Source organism: Peromyscus leucopus, chromosome 9 (assembly GCF_004664715.2).
Source record: "Peromyscus leucopus breed LL Stock chromosome 9, UCI_PerLeu_2.1, whole genome shotgun sequence".
NCBI lineage: Eukaryota > Metazoa > Chordata > Mammalia > Rodentia > Cricetidae > Peromyscus > Peromyscus leucopus.
The window spans coordinates 1,464,782-1,482,041 of record NC_051070.1 but is presented as its reverse complement, the minus strand read 5'-3'; the positions used below and the strand labels follow the sequence as shown (position 1 = coordinate 1,482,041).

The window sequence follows — 17,260 nt, the reverse complement described above, 5'->3', positions numbered from 1 at the left end:
GCACATTTAATATGTATCAGCCATGGCTACTTTAACATGGCAACTTCAGAGCTAGGCATTTGTTTAAAGACTTCAGGCCTGCAAAGTCTGAGTCTGTATTTGCCCCTTTACAGAGAAAGGTTGCTAAATGCTTGCCCTAGCCTGAAAGGGTCAATGAACAGATACCACTTATTTGCACAATATTTTACACAACAAACCAACATAAAATTTCGAGCATTTTGAGGTAATCTGCTAAGAGGTGATGATGACATTGTGGTCCCAGAAGACAATGTTCCTTCTTTGAAGGTACAAACTAATTATTTAAAGGAGAACTGTTATGCTATCTAGAATAAACTGTTTTAAATCAATCACTATTTTTTTCTTGCAGTATTGAGGGTAAAACCTAGGACCTTGCAAATGCGAGGCAGGTGCTCTACCACTGAGCTATATTTCCAGTCTTAAATGACCAGACAATGGGAAAGAATGCATATCAGGCTGAACAGAATCATGAGATCTATTTAGTGACTATCTGGAAGTTCATTAGATTATTTCTATGCTTCCACCTTTGGTTAAAAATGTTCCAACTAAGGTGCTGGAGAGGTGGCTCAGTGTTTAAGAGCTCTAACTGCTCTTCCAGAGGACCTGGGTTCAATTCCCAGCACCCACATGGCAGCTCACAACTGTCTCTAACTCCATGATTTGACACCTTCACATATACACAGGCAAAATACCAATGTAAATGAAATAAAAGTAAATAAATTAAAAAAATTTCCAACTAAAAAGGAAAAATCAGAACCTTGATAAGAAACAGAACTTATCAGAGTCTTTCCTTCCAATGTGGTTTAGCTCTCCCTATGCCCAGGCAGCCTCAACACACCTGTTGGCCCCCTTGCTCTTTCTAAACATAGTTTGATATATTCATCTTGTCTTTTGTTCATGGTGTCTAAAACCAGAAATGTCACTGTCCCATTCCTCCATAAAAAGTCACCCTCTGCTAAAGGTTTAGCCCCAAAAGACCTTTGCTGTGTCTCCTGCTAAGAGCTTTCACTCCAATAGCATATGACCTTGTACCTCACCCTTCTCATATGAGTGATAACATCTATTGACTCATAATGCCATATAAACTCAGAACTAGCCTTTTCTGTGAACTCAGTTGAGGGAGCATAATAATATTTCACAAAGTAACCAGAGCCTACATGGCTCTGGGTTCCAGGGGTTGGGCCTGCAACCTAAGCAAGGCTGTCCTTCCCAGAGCAGTTCATCAACAATACAGAGAAGCGTTTGACTGTTAGTCAAGCCCCTGGATAGTCATGATTAGCTCAGGCTCTCTGAATAAAATGTCTAATATCTATTGGCTCCAGATGGGGAATGTTCTAGAGAAGACTGCTAAGGTCATTTGATGCTGTCCTTTGGTTACCCTTCCTATGGGCCATATCCCCTCTTCAAACACAACGGCACTAGTTTCTAGGGTGCAGGGTACAATAAAGTTATGCAATGACTCCGTTTCAAGCACCGACAGAACTGGAGCTCTCACTAGACAAAGAGAAAACAACACATCGTGTTATTTTTTTGATGTAAGGTCTTTCATAGCCCAGGATGGCCCCCTTCAGTCTTGAGTGCTAGGATTACAGGCATCAGCCACCACACCTGGCTTGACCATATCATTTTAAAAATTAACTATTGCAGGGTTTTGGATCTGTACTACACACTGCCATCCACTATCCAAGATCACCACAGTCATTAGTAGGGTTCTACCTCACCACCTCACACATAATAAAGTGGTATTTGACCAGTGAGCTACATACCCAATCCCAACTTTGTTTTCCAGATCTAATCTTGGGCATGCTGTATGCTAAGGTCATGGTTAGTAAGGTTTACTAGTTAAAAAAAAAAAAAAAAAAAAAAAAAAAAAAAAGTTCAGTACAAAAAGCCACCAATTAACTTTGCAAACTAAGCTTTTAAAGACGAATGTTCTCCATTGGGGAAGACTGGTCTGCTTACTCAGGGTCTTCTAACTTCTCCTGGGAGTGGGTTCAGAAAAAATGAGTGCAAACTGCAAGGCTCCTCCTGTTAGCACTTCAATTACAGGAACCAGGCCAGGAGAAAACCTTCAAATAGAGGGAAATAAGCACACGTGTACACAAGACTTACCTCTCAGGTAATTCCAATTGATTCAAAGATAGCCTTTTTTTTTTTTCCTTTTATTTTATTTTACAATACCATTCAGTTCTACATAGCAGCCACGGATTCCCTTGTTCTCCCCCATCCTGCCCCCCTCCCCTTCCCCCCAGCTTATTCCCCCATTCTCATCTCCTCCAGGGCAAAGCCTCCCCCGAGGACTGAGATCAACCTGGTAGACTCAGTCCAGGCAGGTCCAGTCCCCTCCTCCCATCTAGGCAGTGATAGCCTTTATTTTTAACTCACGATTTCTTACTGGGACCTTCAGCTTACTCTTAAAAAACGGCTCCTACTTTAACGTGTTTCCTTATTCCTCCAACATGAATAAACTGAGCTTGGAGTTAAGAAACTAAGTTAAAACACACGCACACCTCTGATGGGTTTTGAGTGAGGCTAACCTGTTATAACTGGTTAATAGAATGAAACAACAATGAAAACAAGGAATAGAATTCAAAGGCAAGGACCTCCAAAGATCCAGATGTGTTATTAACGACTCCAAAAGGATCTAAGATCAGAAACTGATCAACAGAAGTCGGTTTTGGATTCTTTTGCAAGTTTTGATTTCCTTACACCTAAGAAACACCTAAAATTAAAAGGCAGAACTTTTGAAAAAAGCCTCATTCCACTTAGTATCTTCAACTACCTGCTGGAGCCACAAGGAGCGAGCAGCGGCTCCGCGTGGGCCAGCGTCTGTCTGCGTCCGCGGTGGCCATCGCGTCCACAGCGTGGGCCGTCCCCGGCGGTTTTCCGGGGTCAAATGTGCGCCCCGTCGCGAGGGTTCCGCCCGCAGGCCCCGCATCAGCAGGGACGCTAGCGGCAGACGACCCGCGGGCTGGTGGCTGAGTCCCTAAACCGCCCCAGGCTCCCAGTCCCAGCCGGTTCAGCGCCTCACCTGCACCGGGTCAAGAGGATCGCCAGGAGCGTGCCGGGCGCGGAGCGGAAATGCCCTGCTGGGCAGGCGCCGCAACCAAACCGCCCCGGGAGGCGCCCCCTGCAGGCCGCACGCGGCTCCTCCCGTCCCTGCGGCGCCCTCGCCTTGATGCCCCGCGGGGCACACCTTTTTCTAGAACCACGCACTTACCTATCAGAGACCACCTTCCTCTGAACTGAACGAAAGCGCCCTACACCCACCCGCCCCCCAAACAGACAGGCAGACAGGCACGCACGCCCCCCCCCCACGGCTGCCCAACACCAGACACAGGTACAACCACTTCCATGGGAGTAGGCTCTACATTACACACGCCTGTGTTGGACCCAAACACACCTGAGACCCCACTACTTCAGAAAGACTCATAAACACAAAATTGGAGACACACCTCCTTACATAACCCCTAAGGTGACACTAAACTCATGGATTTGAGGAAGACTCCATAGGACAGATTCATGCATCACCGAGGCCTCACACCTGCTCATACACACTCCTAATGGATACAGGTAATATAGCCATTCTGCCCACTTACCAACTCTTTTAAAATAAAACTTGTTTGGGAGCTAGTGGAAGGACTAACTTTCATCTGTATCCTATCCACTAGCACTAAGTGAGAGCCAGAATAGATGGATGAGGAGTAAAAGCTCAACTTTTTTTCCAGAGATTTTCCTCATGGAGTGTGTAGTGCTTTTAGAGTCCAGAGGAAAGCGGTATCAGCAATGGTGAAGGATCGCTCTCCTCCAAGAGACACAAGTTAAGTATAAGACTATTGGTTTCCTTTCATCATGTCCTGTCCCTTTGACTTTGTGTGTGTATGTAGAGTACTTGAAATCGTTTTGTGAAGAACCAAAGCACCCCCATTTCAAGCAAGCCCCTCACCCCAGCTTGAAACAGGCCTGAGTTTCAAAATTCTCAGAGCTGCTGACATAGGTCCCAGGACAAAGTCAGGATGTCTGAAGAGCCATCTGGTAACAACTGATTAACCATAGAATGCCCCAATGCTAGAGATGGTTAAAAGTATAAAGTCAGGATGTTTGAAGAGCCATCTGGTAACAACTGATTAACCATAGAATGCCCCAGTGCCGGAGATGGTCAAAGTACAAAGTCAGGATGTTTGAAGGACTATCTGGTAACAATTGATTAACCACTGAATGCCCCAAGCCGGAGGTAGTCTGTAAAGTTTGACAAACAACAGGTTAAAACTACAAAGTACGATAACACAGAAATTCTGGAAAGCCCCTAAAACTTGAGCCAATCAGAATTGTACCCGTACTAGCACCCCTAAATGATGTAACCTTATGGATTTTGCCTTTAAAAACTGAGCTTGCAGAGGGATGGGCACCTCCTCCAGCCTCCACTGTGTCCGGGTGCTCGACAGAGGACCCTACTGCGCCGCTTGAACTGCTTCAATAAACCTTGCTTTTGCATTTCGGTGAGTTCGTGTCTGGTGCTCTCTTTGGGGGTCTCGTGCCCAGGGCACAACACTTGTATTTTTGGTTTTCGTGTACACATAGCCAATGTTGAAGTAGTTGTATTTTAAATAGATGTCCAAGTCTAGAAGAAATCTAACTGATCATATTCATAAACCAATAACTTTCTACAGAGGATCATGAGAGGGAAAAGGTGTTGGTTTTGTTTGTTTGTTTTCGAGACAGGGTTTCTGTGTGTAGCTTTGGAACCTGTCCTGGAAATCACTCTGTAGACAGGCTGGCTTCGAACTCACAGAGATCTGCCTGCCTCTACCTCCTGAGTGCTGAATTAAAGGTGTGTGCCGCCGCCGCCGCCGCCGCCGCCGCCGCCGCCACCACCACCACCACCACCACCACCACCGCTGCCACCACCACCACCACCTGGTGAAAAGGGAGTCTTAAGGGAGGACTCCAGAAGGGGAGAAAAGGGGATTAATAGGATGGATACACATGATATGGAAGTAGAAGATGGGTATGGGAGGGAGGAGTGGAGAAGAGGATTAATAAAAACATAGTATATATGAAAGTCTCATAAGGAAGCCTATTATGTGGTATGGTAATTTACAAAGCAAATTTTAAAAAGTTGTTAAAAGTTAAGGGTCTAAGTATGCTTGAAGGCACTGGTTTACTGCAATCTCCTCATTTCACAGTGGAGAAATTAATAAAACCAGTAATGATCACATTGCATTTATTGGCAGCCACCGGGGCACAGAGTAATTAGGCAACTAACCAGGTTCCAGGTAAACATGGTGAGGTGGGACTCATCTGTCTTTAGAGTCACTGAACCTTGAAAATAATGACTCACAGCAGGAAAACTGACCCTGAGACCCATGGTCTTGTTCCCAAATTCTTCCAATTTTATCTTGTTATTTGCTGAGGAGTAAAAGCTACCATGCAAATACTTTATCAGGATTTTTTAAAAATGTGTATGGGTGTTTTGTTTGTATGTCTATACCTCCTCATATGTCTGTGAAAACTATTATTTCCTATTTTACTGCTGAAGCTTGGTAGAAACAAAGAATAACCTCAGCATCCCACAAAGAAACACATTCACAAAGTTCAGGTAGCTCAGCAAGGCAATTCTTTTAGTAAAAATGGTGCACCAAAACCCAAAGTAGGGTAGCAAGCACACCAGGGCCCAGATGGCTCCTGTCTTTTATTCCAAACATAGGTGGTGACTGAGTCTCATCCCATTGGCAGGAGGGAAGTCTTACTCTGACACAAATGGCCAATCTGCTTGAAGGTAAAGGTTCAGAAAATGAATCCTTTGATTTAAAAATACCCCCCCCCAAAAAAAAAAAACAACTAACTACATTTGACAGGAAAAAAAAGGTTCTCACAGCAGTTACTAAGAGATTACTTACTACACACTACCTTCAGGGCTGCTATTACAAGGTGGAAATTTAGACCTTTAAAGCTGGAGGTAACCAGAACATAAACTGTAAACGTGGAGGTCTGTGATATCATTGTAGAAGTTTAGTGCTGTGTATGCAACCAAGTGGAGAAATGTCTCCTGATATCATCACACAGTTGGTGTGAGCGTAGCAGTGAGGGAAGGTTCCAGTGGTATAAACAATTATGGGCAGAATGTTTGGCAGAGCCTTGTGAAGATTCTAACAATTTCAACTCCCAAAGTGTGGTCTAGAAGTAGGTAAACACTATTGCTGGTGAGTACGGCAAATTGCATTTCCAAAGGTATACCTAACAAGCATTCTCTTTCCACCCCATAGCCAGACTTTGTCTTTCCACCCTCACCAGGTGGAGGTGATGGAACAGGAGGGCAGGAGCCAGGCTGGGTGGACCCTTGGAACTGGCTAAGTTCCAAAGGATCTCCAGCTGGGCCTGGAATTGGGCCAGCACTTGGGCCAGGCTCAGAGGTGTTGGGGACATTCCCATGTCTGCTACCATATGAGCTCTGTGAAGGGATGGCATACTGTGGATCTCAGGTTGGAGTGGGCCTAATGCTCCAAGTTGGCCTGGAGACTTTGCAGCCTGAGGGCCATACAGGGTCAGAGTGGAGAGCAACTTGGAGAGGGCCTCTCATGATCCATGTACTGTCCACACCAATGCTATGAACCAAGTCCTGAGGAGTCACAGGACATGAAGGCCCTGAAGAAATAGATCATTTTGCAAAGCAGCTGAAGCAGAAGAGGGTCACCCTGGGGTACACTCAGGCTGACATGGTGCTCACCCTGGGTGTCCTCTTTAGAAAGGCGTTCAGCTAGACAACCATTTGCTGCTTTGGGGACCTGCAGCTCAGCTTCAAGAACACGTATATGGAGTTTGCTCTCATTGTGGCAAGGTTAGCCACTGGGCAAAGAAACTGCCCTTGCCTTTGACTGCTGACAGTGTGCTATGCAGACTGGACATGCAGGACACACAGGAAAAAGACTGTCAGGACAAGTCAGGACAGTCCTTCAAAATTCCTGCTTCACAGAAGAGCCTGCCAGATATTCTGTGAGACCCAGAGGAAAGCAACTACTGAACTTGGCCAATTCAAGGCAAGACAGTCCTTCAAATTTTCTGCTTCACTGAAAAGTTTGCCAGATATTCTGGGCCTGTATGTTGTCCTTTTTTTTTCAGTTGTTGCTGCCTTTTAAGCCACAGTTGTCCAAATCAGCAACTGCAACTCCACCACTACCAGCAGCAGGTAGGCTGCACGAGCCACAGCTGGAGGGGACTGTTTGCTCAGGCACGCTTTCAAAACTATGAAAAGAACTTAACTAAATCTCTGTCCCTCTAAAGAACTCAAGATTCAAAATTTGGGGTGGAATTTTGCTCCTCCGAGAAGCTGAATAGCAAGTAGCTCACCTCCTCTCCTTGCTCACCTCCTCCAAAAAGTCCCCATGCTTCTTCTTGCCCCTACTTAAAAAAAAAAAGCCTCTATCTGGCTCCCCCCTATCACTTCCTGTTAGCTAGTTGTTTTCTCAGCCTTCTGACCACAAGTGAATTTTATTTAATCAAACACATCTTTGCATCATTAAGCAAATGTTCCAGAACATAAACAAAGGTAACACACCTTAAAATAATATTCTACAACACCTGTAGGCTGAAGATGGATGCCCCAATGTTGCAGAGGAACTTTGGGTGACTGTCCAGGCAGCCAAATGTCCGTTGTTAGATAATATTACAGCCTTCTGCGTCTTTGATGGAGTTGAAGACTGGATAGTTATAGTTGCAGTTTTCCTTTGTTACAGTGGAAAGTAAATTGTTGGAACCAGCCAACGAGTCAATCAGGTAGCTGGGTGGAGGCGTGTAGTTTGTAGAGACAATGAAGAAGACAGAGCAGAGGCAAGAGGACAGCCAGTCAATGTCGGACAGTGCCTGAGTTTATTTCACAGCCAGCTTATATATAGTCTTGAAGGGCAGAAGCAGAACAATGCACAGCACAGGCATTCAACCAACACTCTATCCTGTCCTTGAGTCAAGGAGTAGACAGTTTCATTTTCTATCTCGATGTACCCCCGGCTGGTGTCAGCAGCCTGTGTATAGCTAGATAGTATGTTCCTCCTAATGAGCTCATCACGACTTTCTCACAGCCCTCAAGGAGAGTCTAACATCTAATCAGGACTTTCTCACAGCCCTGGAACAAGCAAGCCTGAACTCCATTGACTCAGACGAATTGCTAAATGGTCTTATTAAATAAAAAACATGGAGCCAGATATTGGGGTGAAAACCTGAGACATCAGAGGAATAGGAAAATATACAAGCCAACTTCACCTCACTGACACCTCAGCTTCCAAAGAGAGACCCTACTTCATGTATACCCACACCTAAGTGCCTTTCTGTTCTGCTATCTCACTTGCTCTCCCTGTCCAGCTACATCACTTCCTCTTCCTGCCCAGCTCTGTCTGTACAGACCTCCAAATACTTATGGTTAACTAGTGTTGGAATTTAAGGTGTGTGCCACCACGCCTGCTCTGTTCCCAGTGTTGAACTCACAAAGACCCAGACAGATAGGATTGCCTGACTTCTATGTTTAATATAGTGGCTGACTTTTCCCTCTGATCTTCGGATAAACTTTATTGGGTTGCACAAATAAAATATCACCACAATAGACTTCAGATTCAAACTGGGAAACTGAGTCACTTGTGAGCTCCCACAGTAAATTAGGTGTAAACTTTGGACTCACTAAGATAGGATAGCTAATACATTATTTTCTCTGAATATGCTAACTACAAATGGACTGAATATTATAAATGTAATTCTTAGTTGATAACTGTTTTGTTGTATATAGTTTTACTATATTGAAGTTAAAACCTTTCTTTTTATTTAGACAAAATGGGGAAAATGTACAATATTATTTTATGATGTTTTAGGTTTGTGCTGTGGAACATTTGTTTAATGATGCAAAGATGTGTTGCATTCCTTTATGTTGCATTTGTTTAACTCTGTGAAGCTGTGGGTGTAGTGGTGTGGCAGACTAGCCCCCACACTTATTTACTCCAGGACTCTTGAGGAATGAGGAATAAGAGACTTAGTTAGAAGTAGGGGGGAGAGAAACAGAGAAAACACAGGATAGACTTGGGTGGGCCTGGACCCTTATCCAATGGGCCCAGAACTTTATTCCTAAGGTCCAGAACCTGTGTCAATTCTGTTCTGTACAGTGAGTTTTTCCCCTTAATAAATTCTTTGCCCTTTAAACAGACTCTGTGGATTTCTTGTTATATGGGATTCTTTGCCTATCTAAAAACACCCCATAGTCTAATAAAGAGCTGAACAGTCAATAGAAAGGCAAGAGAAAGGATAGGTGGGGTTGACATGCAGAGAGAATAAATAGAAGAAATCTGGGAGGAACAAGAAGAGAGAAGGAGGAAGGAGGAAAGGAGCAAGAAAACAAGAGGCCAGTCACCCAGCCACACAGGAGCCACAGAGTAAGAGTAAGAGTGGAAGTAAGATTACAGAAGTAAGAAAAGGAAAAAGCCCAGAGGCAAAAGGTAGATGGGATAATTTAAAGTTAAGAAAAGTTGGCAAGAAACAAGCCAAGCTAGGGCTGGGAATTTATAATTAAGAATAAGCCTTCATGTATTTATTTGTGAGCTGGGCGGTAAGCTCCTCAAAGAGAAAAGAACAAAAACAACAAACAAAGGGAAGCCAATAAGAACATTCAGAAGATATGCAAAGCAGAGCCCCTGCTGCAGGTGGGCAAGAGAAATTGGATGAGCACTGTGGGGGGAACCTAAAGAACATTTCTATGATGCCCAAAGCTCACCTTGCAGATCGACATCGTCACCAAGAATCTTGGGCTAGAAAAGGATGTAGTCCTATTTAGTTCTGTATGTGTTCTGTAACCTGCACTAGGAGCACAAACAATCAAGCACTGACTATTCCCAACCAGAGGAGTATGAGGCTCCAGGTTCTACTTTTCCAGGGGTCCTGTAGCCTTTTCTCTGCCCCCTAGGCCCCATTTTGGTGTCTCAGGCTACAAGAGCTCCAACTTCACCATGGTCCACTCTTTGATGGCTCTGGGATTAAAGTCTTCACTTACTGAGGAGGAACTGAAAGCACAAAGGGTTGGGGGACACAAAATGTGGGAGGAGGTGATGGAGGGATGCTTTGATCACGAGCCCATCACTCATCATTTTGTTCTTGAAGCCTGGAACACAATTTAAAAAAAAAGTGATGCCAACACACTCCTCCCTTTGAACCTGGATGGAGCTGCAACAGTGGCAGATAACACTAGGTCTAAAAGGGGATACAGCATTTGCTCGACCAGCTCCACCTAGCACTCAGCTACCATGGTTAAGGAAATTCTAGCAACTACATGGAGAGGTCAGGTCTGTTATTCCAGGTCTCAACTCCTGATGAGGTCATGACCATTACCCAGTATCACCTGCCAGACCTATGAGTGAGTAAGATTTCATGTAATTCTAGGCTCCAGCCTTTTTACCACCCTGGCTCATGATGAACAGAGTAAGACAGGAACTGCCAGGGACTATCCAGCCCCGTTTGAAGAATGTCATTGTAATGAAGTTTGCCTGTTGTGATGGTTACTCTTATCGGCTTGATGGGAGTTAGACTCACAATGGAAACACGTCTCTGGGCATGTCTGTTTGGGGTTTTCTAGATTAGATGAACTGAGGTGGGAAGACATACCTTAAATGTTGGTGGCACCAACCCATGGGATGGGATCCCGTAGTGAACAGGAAAGGGGCTGAACAGTGGCATTCATTATTCTTTGTGTCCTGGCTGCAGACTCAGTGTAACCAGATGTTTCCTCAAGCTCCTGCTGCCATAACACCCACCATAATGAATCTGCACCTTGAACTGTGACCCCAGACAAACAATTCTTTGTGGTGTTTTGTCAGGGGTTTGTTGCAGCAACAAGAAAATCAACCAATATAACCACTGACCTGAGTGCTCCCTCCTGGACAATCTGGTAAGAGATAAAGGAATTATTAACCATTATAATTAGCAAGTCATTACATTAGTTAAAACATTGCATTTTGAAGTAACAGGTAACTAAAACAACCCACTTCTAATTAACATGATTTTACTTGTTGCAAGCACAACTGGATTTAGACTGAAATTTTTAAGAAAGCTTACTTCTTTATTTTTTATTTTATTATTTTTTAATTAAGAGATTTTATATTCATTTTACATACTAACCACAGATTCCCCTGTCTTCCCTCCTCCTGCTCCACAGCCTTCTCCCCCAACCCACCCCCCATTCCCACCTCCTCCAAGGCAAGGCATCCCATGGGGAGTCAGCAGAGCCTGGTACATTCAGTTGAGGCAGGTCCAAGCCCCTCCTCCCTGCACCAAGGCTGTGCAAAGTGTCTCACCGTAGGCACTAGGTTCCTAGAAGCTGGCTCATGCACTAGGGACAGGTCCTGATCCCACTGCCTGGGGGCCCCTTAAACAGTTCAAGCTAAACAACTGTCTCAATTATCCAGAGGGTGTGGTCCAGTTCCATGGGGCTCCTCCAGCTATTGGTCCATAGTTCATGTGTTTCTACTAGTTTGGCTAGTTGTCTCTACTTTTTCCAATCACAGTCTTGATATCTCTTGCTCATAGAATCCCTCCTCTCTCTCATCAATTGGATTCCTGGAGCTCTGCCTGGGACCAGGCCATGGATCTCTGCATCTGCTTCCATCAGTAACTGGATGAGGGTTCTATCGTGAAAGTTAGGGTGTTCAGACATCCGATCACCAGAGTAGGTCAGTTCAGGCACCCTCTAGACCATTGCCAGTAGTCTATGGTGGAGTCATCTTTGTGAATTCCTGGGAACCTCCCTAGCACTCTGCTTCTTCCTATTCCCATGGTGTCTTCATTTATCATGGTATCTCTTTCCTTGCTCTCCCACTCTGTTCCTGTTCCATCTCAAACCTCCCACTCCCCTAAGCTCTCATCCCCCGTCCCTTGTCCTCCATTACCCCCTCAACCCCAGTTTGCTCATGTAGATCTCATCCATTTCTCCATCGCTGGGCGATCCATGCGCCCTTCCTAGGGTCCTCCTTACTAGCTAGGCTCCCTGGAGCTGTGGGTTGCAGTCTGGCTATCCTTTGCTTTACATCTAGTGTCCACTTATGAGTGGGTATATACCATGTTTGTCATTCTGAGTCTGGGTTACCTCACTCAGGATGATATTTTCTAGTTCCATCCATTTGCCTGCAAACCTCATGATGTCATTGTTTTTCTCTGTTGAGTAGTACTCCATTGTGTTTATGTACCATATTTTCTTTATCTATTCTTCACTTGAGGGGCATCTAGGTTGTTTCCAAGTTCTGGCTATTACAAATAATGCTGCTATGAACATAGTTGAACATGTGTCCTTGTGGTATGATTGAACATTCCTTGGGTATATGCTCAAGAGTGGTATAGCTGGGTCTTGAGGAACATTGAGTTGCAATTTTCTGAGAAACCACCATACTGATTTCCAAAGTGGCTGTACAAGTTTGCATTCCCACCAACAGTGGAGGAGTGTTCCCCTTGCTTCACATCCTCTCCAACATAAGCTGTCTTCAGTGTTTTTGATCCTAGCCATTCTGACAGGTGTAAGATGGTATCTCAGAGTCATTTTGATTTGCATTTCCCTGATGATTAGGGATGTTGAGCAATTTCTTAAATGTCTTTCAGCCATGAGATTCTTCTGTTGAGAATTTTCTGTTTAGCTCTATAGCCCATTTTTTAATTGGACTGTTAGGTATTTTGATGTCTAGTTTCTTGAGTTCTTTATATATTCTGGAGGTCGGCCCTCTGTCAGATGTGGCATTGGTGAAGATCTTTTCCCATTCTGTAGGCTGTCCTTTTGTCTTATTGACTGTGTCCTTTGCTGTACAAAAGCTCAGTTTCAAGAGGTCCCATTTATTAATTGTCACTCTCAGTGTCTGTGCTACTGGTGTTATATTTAAGAAGTGGTCTCCTGTGCCAATGCATTCAAGACTACTTTCTACTTTCTCTTCTATCAGGTTTAGAGTAACTGGATTTATGTTGAGGTCTTTAATCCACTTGGACTTAAGTTTTGTGCACGGTGACAAATTGGGATCTATTTGCAATCTTCTACATGTTGACATCCAGTTATGCCAGCACCATTTGTTGAAGATGCAAGAAAGCTTACTTCTAAGAAGCAAACAGCTCAAATGGATAAGGAGGCTTTCAGTTTTTAAATATGTAACTTGGATTATGGTTCCAGGGAAAGAAAAGCTGTGGAGGCACATAAAGCTTGCACTAAGACTAGGAAGTACACTAAACAGTGAGCTCAAAGGACAAAAATGTGACTTACCTCAGGATAGTATTAAAGTCACTTCAAAAAGTTTTTAGATTGTGTGTGTGTGTGTGTGTGTGTGTGTGTGTGCGCGCGCGCACGCGCACGCGCAACATAGCACACATGTAGAGGCCAGAGGACAACTTGTGGAAGTCAGTTCTCTACTCCTACCTGGAGGGTTCCCAGGATCAAACTCACGTTGTCAAACTTGGCAGCAAGTGCCTGTTGTAGAATATTACTTAAACTAAACAAAGATGTGTTATATTTGTTTATGCTGTGGAATATTATTTTGTGTAAAGGCATGTTACATTTGTTTATGCTGCATTTAATTATGTAAAGGTGTGTTACTTTTGCTTATGCTGTATTTGTTTAATTATGTAAAGATGTGTTGCTGTTTCACCTTGCCCGCCTAAGGTACCTGATAGGTCTAATAAAAAGCTGAATGCCAATAGCTACGCAGTAGAGGGATAGGCAGGGCTGGTGGGCAGAGAGAATAAACAGGAGAGAATGAGAGGAGGAGAGAATGAGGGAGAAAGAGAGGGACACACCTGGGGCCAGGAGCCAGCAGCCAGCAGCCAGCCAGCCATGGAGACAGCAGGAAAGTAAGACATACAGAAGGAAAGAAAGGTAAAAAGCTCCGGGGCAAAACATAGATAAAGAAAAGCAAGTTAAGTTATAAGAGCTACCAAGAAATGAGCCTAAGCTAAGGCTGAGCATTCATAACTAATAATAAGCCTCCGTATCATGATTTGGGAGCTGGTTGGTGGTCCCAAAGAAAAAGCCTGCTACGAGTGCTTTTACCTGATGAGCCTTCTTATTGGCCCCCAAATCATTATTTTGGAAGATTTGTTCCAAGAAAGGCAAATATGGGTCTTTCCTGCCTCCTGTTCTTTACTCCCTCTGCCCTTCTCTCTTCCCTGTGTGTGTCTGTGAAGACCAAAGACTGATGCTGGGTACCTTCCTCCATCCTTCTCCACCTTTGAGACAGGGTCTCTCAATGAACTTGGAGCTTGCCTGCTTGCTAGACGAGTTGGCTAGCAAGCCTACAAGATCCTTCTGTCTCCACCTCTCTGGCACAGGGATTATAAATATGGGTGGGTGCTTCTAGCTTTTTTTTTTTTTTTTTTAAAAAAAAAAAAAAACATATGAGTCCTGGGGATTGAACTCAGGTCCTCATGCTTGCTCTGCAAACATCTTCCCAGGACCCACTGGCTTTTTGTTGCTGTCAAACATAGACTTATTATCATTTAACATCTAAAGCCATGGTTCAAATTTTCCTTTCCCTCCCTTTTGACAGGGTGTCACTGAGTAGCTTAGGCTGGCTTGAACTAGCTATGCAGTCCAGCATGACCTCAAACATATCATCCTCCTGCCTCAGTCTCCCAAGTGCTGGGATTACAGCTATGTGTCTCCACACCCAGCTTTGTATGTACCTTAAAAAGCTACATGTTCTCACATAATATCACAAAAACTTACCATTTGTAGTTTTTAAATTTAAAATTGGGGCTCAAGATGACATGCTCAGATTCAAGTGGAACCCTATTTTAGAACTCCCGCTAGGTGACTCTATGTCACTCACATGGCCTCACAGTGGAAGAGGCACTCATAGATGCTGTCATCAGTGAGTTCAGCTTTTGGGACTCCATGGTCTCCATTGCCAAGTTCCCTGTCACCTTCCAGTTAATGGCTTTATCCTTTGCTGATCTTTCCTTGAATTGATTGATTCATTTGGGACAAAACCCAAAGGACGATTTTCTAATCAACACTCTTCCAACATTTATAATGAATAGCTCTGATTTATCCATCAAGAAGACTCATCTGCCCTGGTTGTTTGCTAATCCTGCGATCTTGAGAGGCACCTGGTTTTCAGACAGGTTCCTGAGTTGTCCACTCAGGAAAGCCTTAGGAGAGCAGTGACAAATACAGCCCCATGGTATCCAACAGTGTTAAAAATTAATCTTACTGCAATAATTAGATCCAACAAATAATTTTTAAAACAGGTTAAATTTCTAGGTTGGCACATATATTCATGTCTTGTTGTACCCATAAGAAATGTACAGTGAACAAAGCTACAAATTTAAAATGTTAGTTCTTATGGTACTGGGTCTCAATCCTAGTGCCTTGTGCATGCTAGGTTGGCACTCTGCCACTGAGGCATAGCCACAGTCCACACAGATACACAAATTTTGAAGCCACAATTGAAAAGTAAAAATGGGAAATTAATCACTACAACAGTTTGTTAACTCCAAGCAGCCATCTTTTGATACCCATGGGAAACCGATTTAAGGACTACCGGAATTTATGAATGCTGAAGTAAAAGGTCTTTGGCCACTTCCTTTCATCCTATACTTCTAAGGTCTAAGAGGTCCCTGGCACATAGTAGGTACGGCAGTTTAAATGAGAATGTTCCCAATAGGCTCAGATGTTTGAATGATTGTTCCTTTGTGGTGATACTGTGTTCCCCGATATATTGTTAACACTAATAAACTTATCTGGGGTCAGAGGACAGAACAGCCACTAGATACAGAGGCCAGAAAATGGTGGCACTCACACCTTTAATCCTAGCATTCCAGAGGCAGAGATCTATCTGGATTTCTGTGAGTTCAAAGCTACACTGGAAACAGCCAGGCATGGTGACTCACACCTTTAATCCCAGGAAGTGATGGCAGGAAGCAGAAAGGTATAATGAGGACCAGGAACTAGAGCTGGTTAAGCTTTCAGGTTTTCGAGCAGCAGTTCAGCTGAGAGCCATTGGGATGAGGACACAGAAACTTCCAGTCTGAGGAAACAGGATCAGCTGAGGAATTGGCGAGGTGAGGTAGCTGTGGCTTGTTTTACTTCTCTGATCTTCCAGCATTCACCCCAATAGCTGGCTCCGGGTTTGTTTTTATTAATAAGACCTTTTAAGATTCGTGCTACATTCCCTGGTTGGTAGCACTGTCTGGGTAGGTTTGGGGGCCTGGCTCAAGGATGCTGCTGCTGGCAGGCTAAGGTTTCCAGGCTTTGCGCTGTTCCCAGTGTACTCTCTGCTTCATGCTTGCCCCTGGAGCTGTGAGTCCGCCCTCCGCCTCTGATCCAGCCGCTGTGGACTTGTCTGAAACCATAAATACAAACTTTCTTCTGTAAGTTGCCTTGGGTATAGCATTTTATCACAGCAATATAAAAGTGACTAATACAGTAGGCACTTATTTTTACTGAGTAAATGAGGGAATAGACGTATTTAATGCTAGCTCTGTCCCTTTTTTCAAAAACCCACTCTGCCACTTAGCATTTATCTCTGGGTCCACTGAGCTTCTCATCTTTTTATAAAGCAAATCTTATAGACCACTTTAAATCTGAGAAGTGGGTAGAATAATGTAAATGAATTGCCTAGGATGCTACATTGGGAGAACCAAGACATAAATCTGGGTCTGTCACCTCCAGATCCAAGCAGGTTGAATAGGAATATGGACACAGATGTCTATCTAATGCTTTGATACTGGGCTCTGTCTTCTGTAGGATATTTCAAGTGAGTAACTTGAAATCATATACAATGAACACGCTAGATAACATCAGACTCAGAGCCAGAGGGCTTCCTAAAGGTTATGGTCGTGAGGCTGTGCCTAATAGGATGAAATTTAAAAGAACAAATCTAAGTCTGCATCAAAGCTGAAACAAATCGTAATGAGTGAAAGACCAGGCAGAAACTCTGCAGTAACATATGCTGAACTGAGAAACAAGTATACCCAAGGAAGTGAAGGACTGTGATCAGATTTCCTCATGTTTAAATGCTGCCCCCATCTGTCATTAACAATCAAAACATTAAAATGAAAAAGCTACTATTCAGGTGTGGTGGTGCATGTCTGTAATTCCAGCTACTTGGGAAGCTGAGGCAGAGGATCATGAGTTTGAGGCCAGCTGTGCTGTGTAGCAAGACCCTGTCTTAAAATACACTCACACACATAAGTACTGCAGGTTAAGTAGAGAAGTTACAGGAAGCCAGCCCTCTATTTCAGTCTT

The 17,260-nt window shown here is 43.9% G+C and overlaps 2 protein-coding genes and 1 pseudogene across 4 annotated transcripts in view; 1 reads left to right on the top strand and 2 right to left on the bottom strand.

Annotated features, from left to right (window-relative positions):
* Positions 1–3,133, bottom strand: part of Ggact (gamma-glutamylamine cyclotransferase) — a 33,449-nt gene extending 30,316 nt beyond the window's left edge. Inside the window, exons 1-2 of one of the 3 annotated variants that reach the window (XM_028868281.2) lie at positions 3,050–3,130; positions 1,981–2,087 (exon numbers count right to left, since the gene is read on the bottom strand). The gene's annotated coding sequence lies outside the window, so the exon portion shown is untranslated. Of the gene's footprint in view, positions 1–1,980; positions 2,088–2,800; positions 3,023–3,049 lie in introns of those variants that run through there. The other 2 variants (XM_028868280.2, XM_028868283.2) reach the window with 2 other exon arrangements.
* On the top strand, positions 3,100–6,851 carry LOC114692506 (annotated as a pseudogene).
* Positions 6,852–16,106: 9,255 nt separating this feature from the next.
* Tmtc4 (transmembrane O-mannosyltransferase targeting cadherins 4) overlaps positions 16,107–17,260 on the bottom strand; it is a 69,986-nt gene continuing 68,832 nt past the window's right edge. The window contains exon 19 of the transcript XR_005092109.1: positions 16,107–16,355. The gene's annotated coding sequence lies outside the window, so the exon portion shown is untranslated. The remainder of the gene's footprint in view (positions 16,356–17,260) is intronic.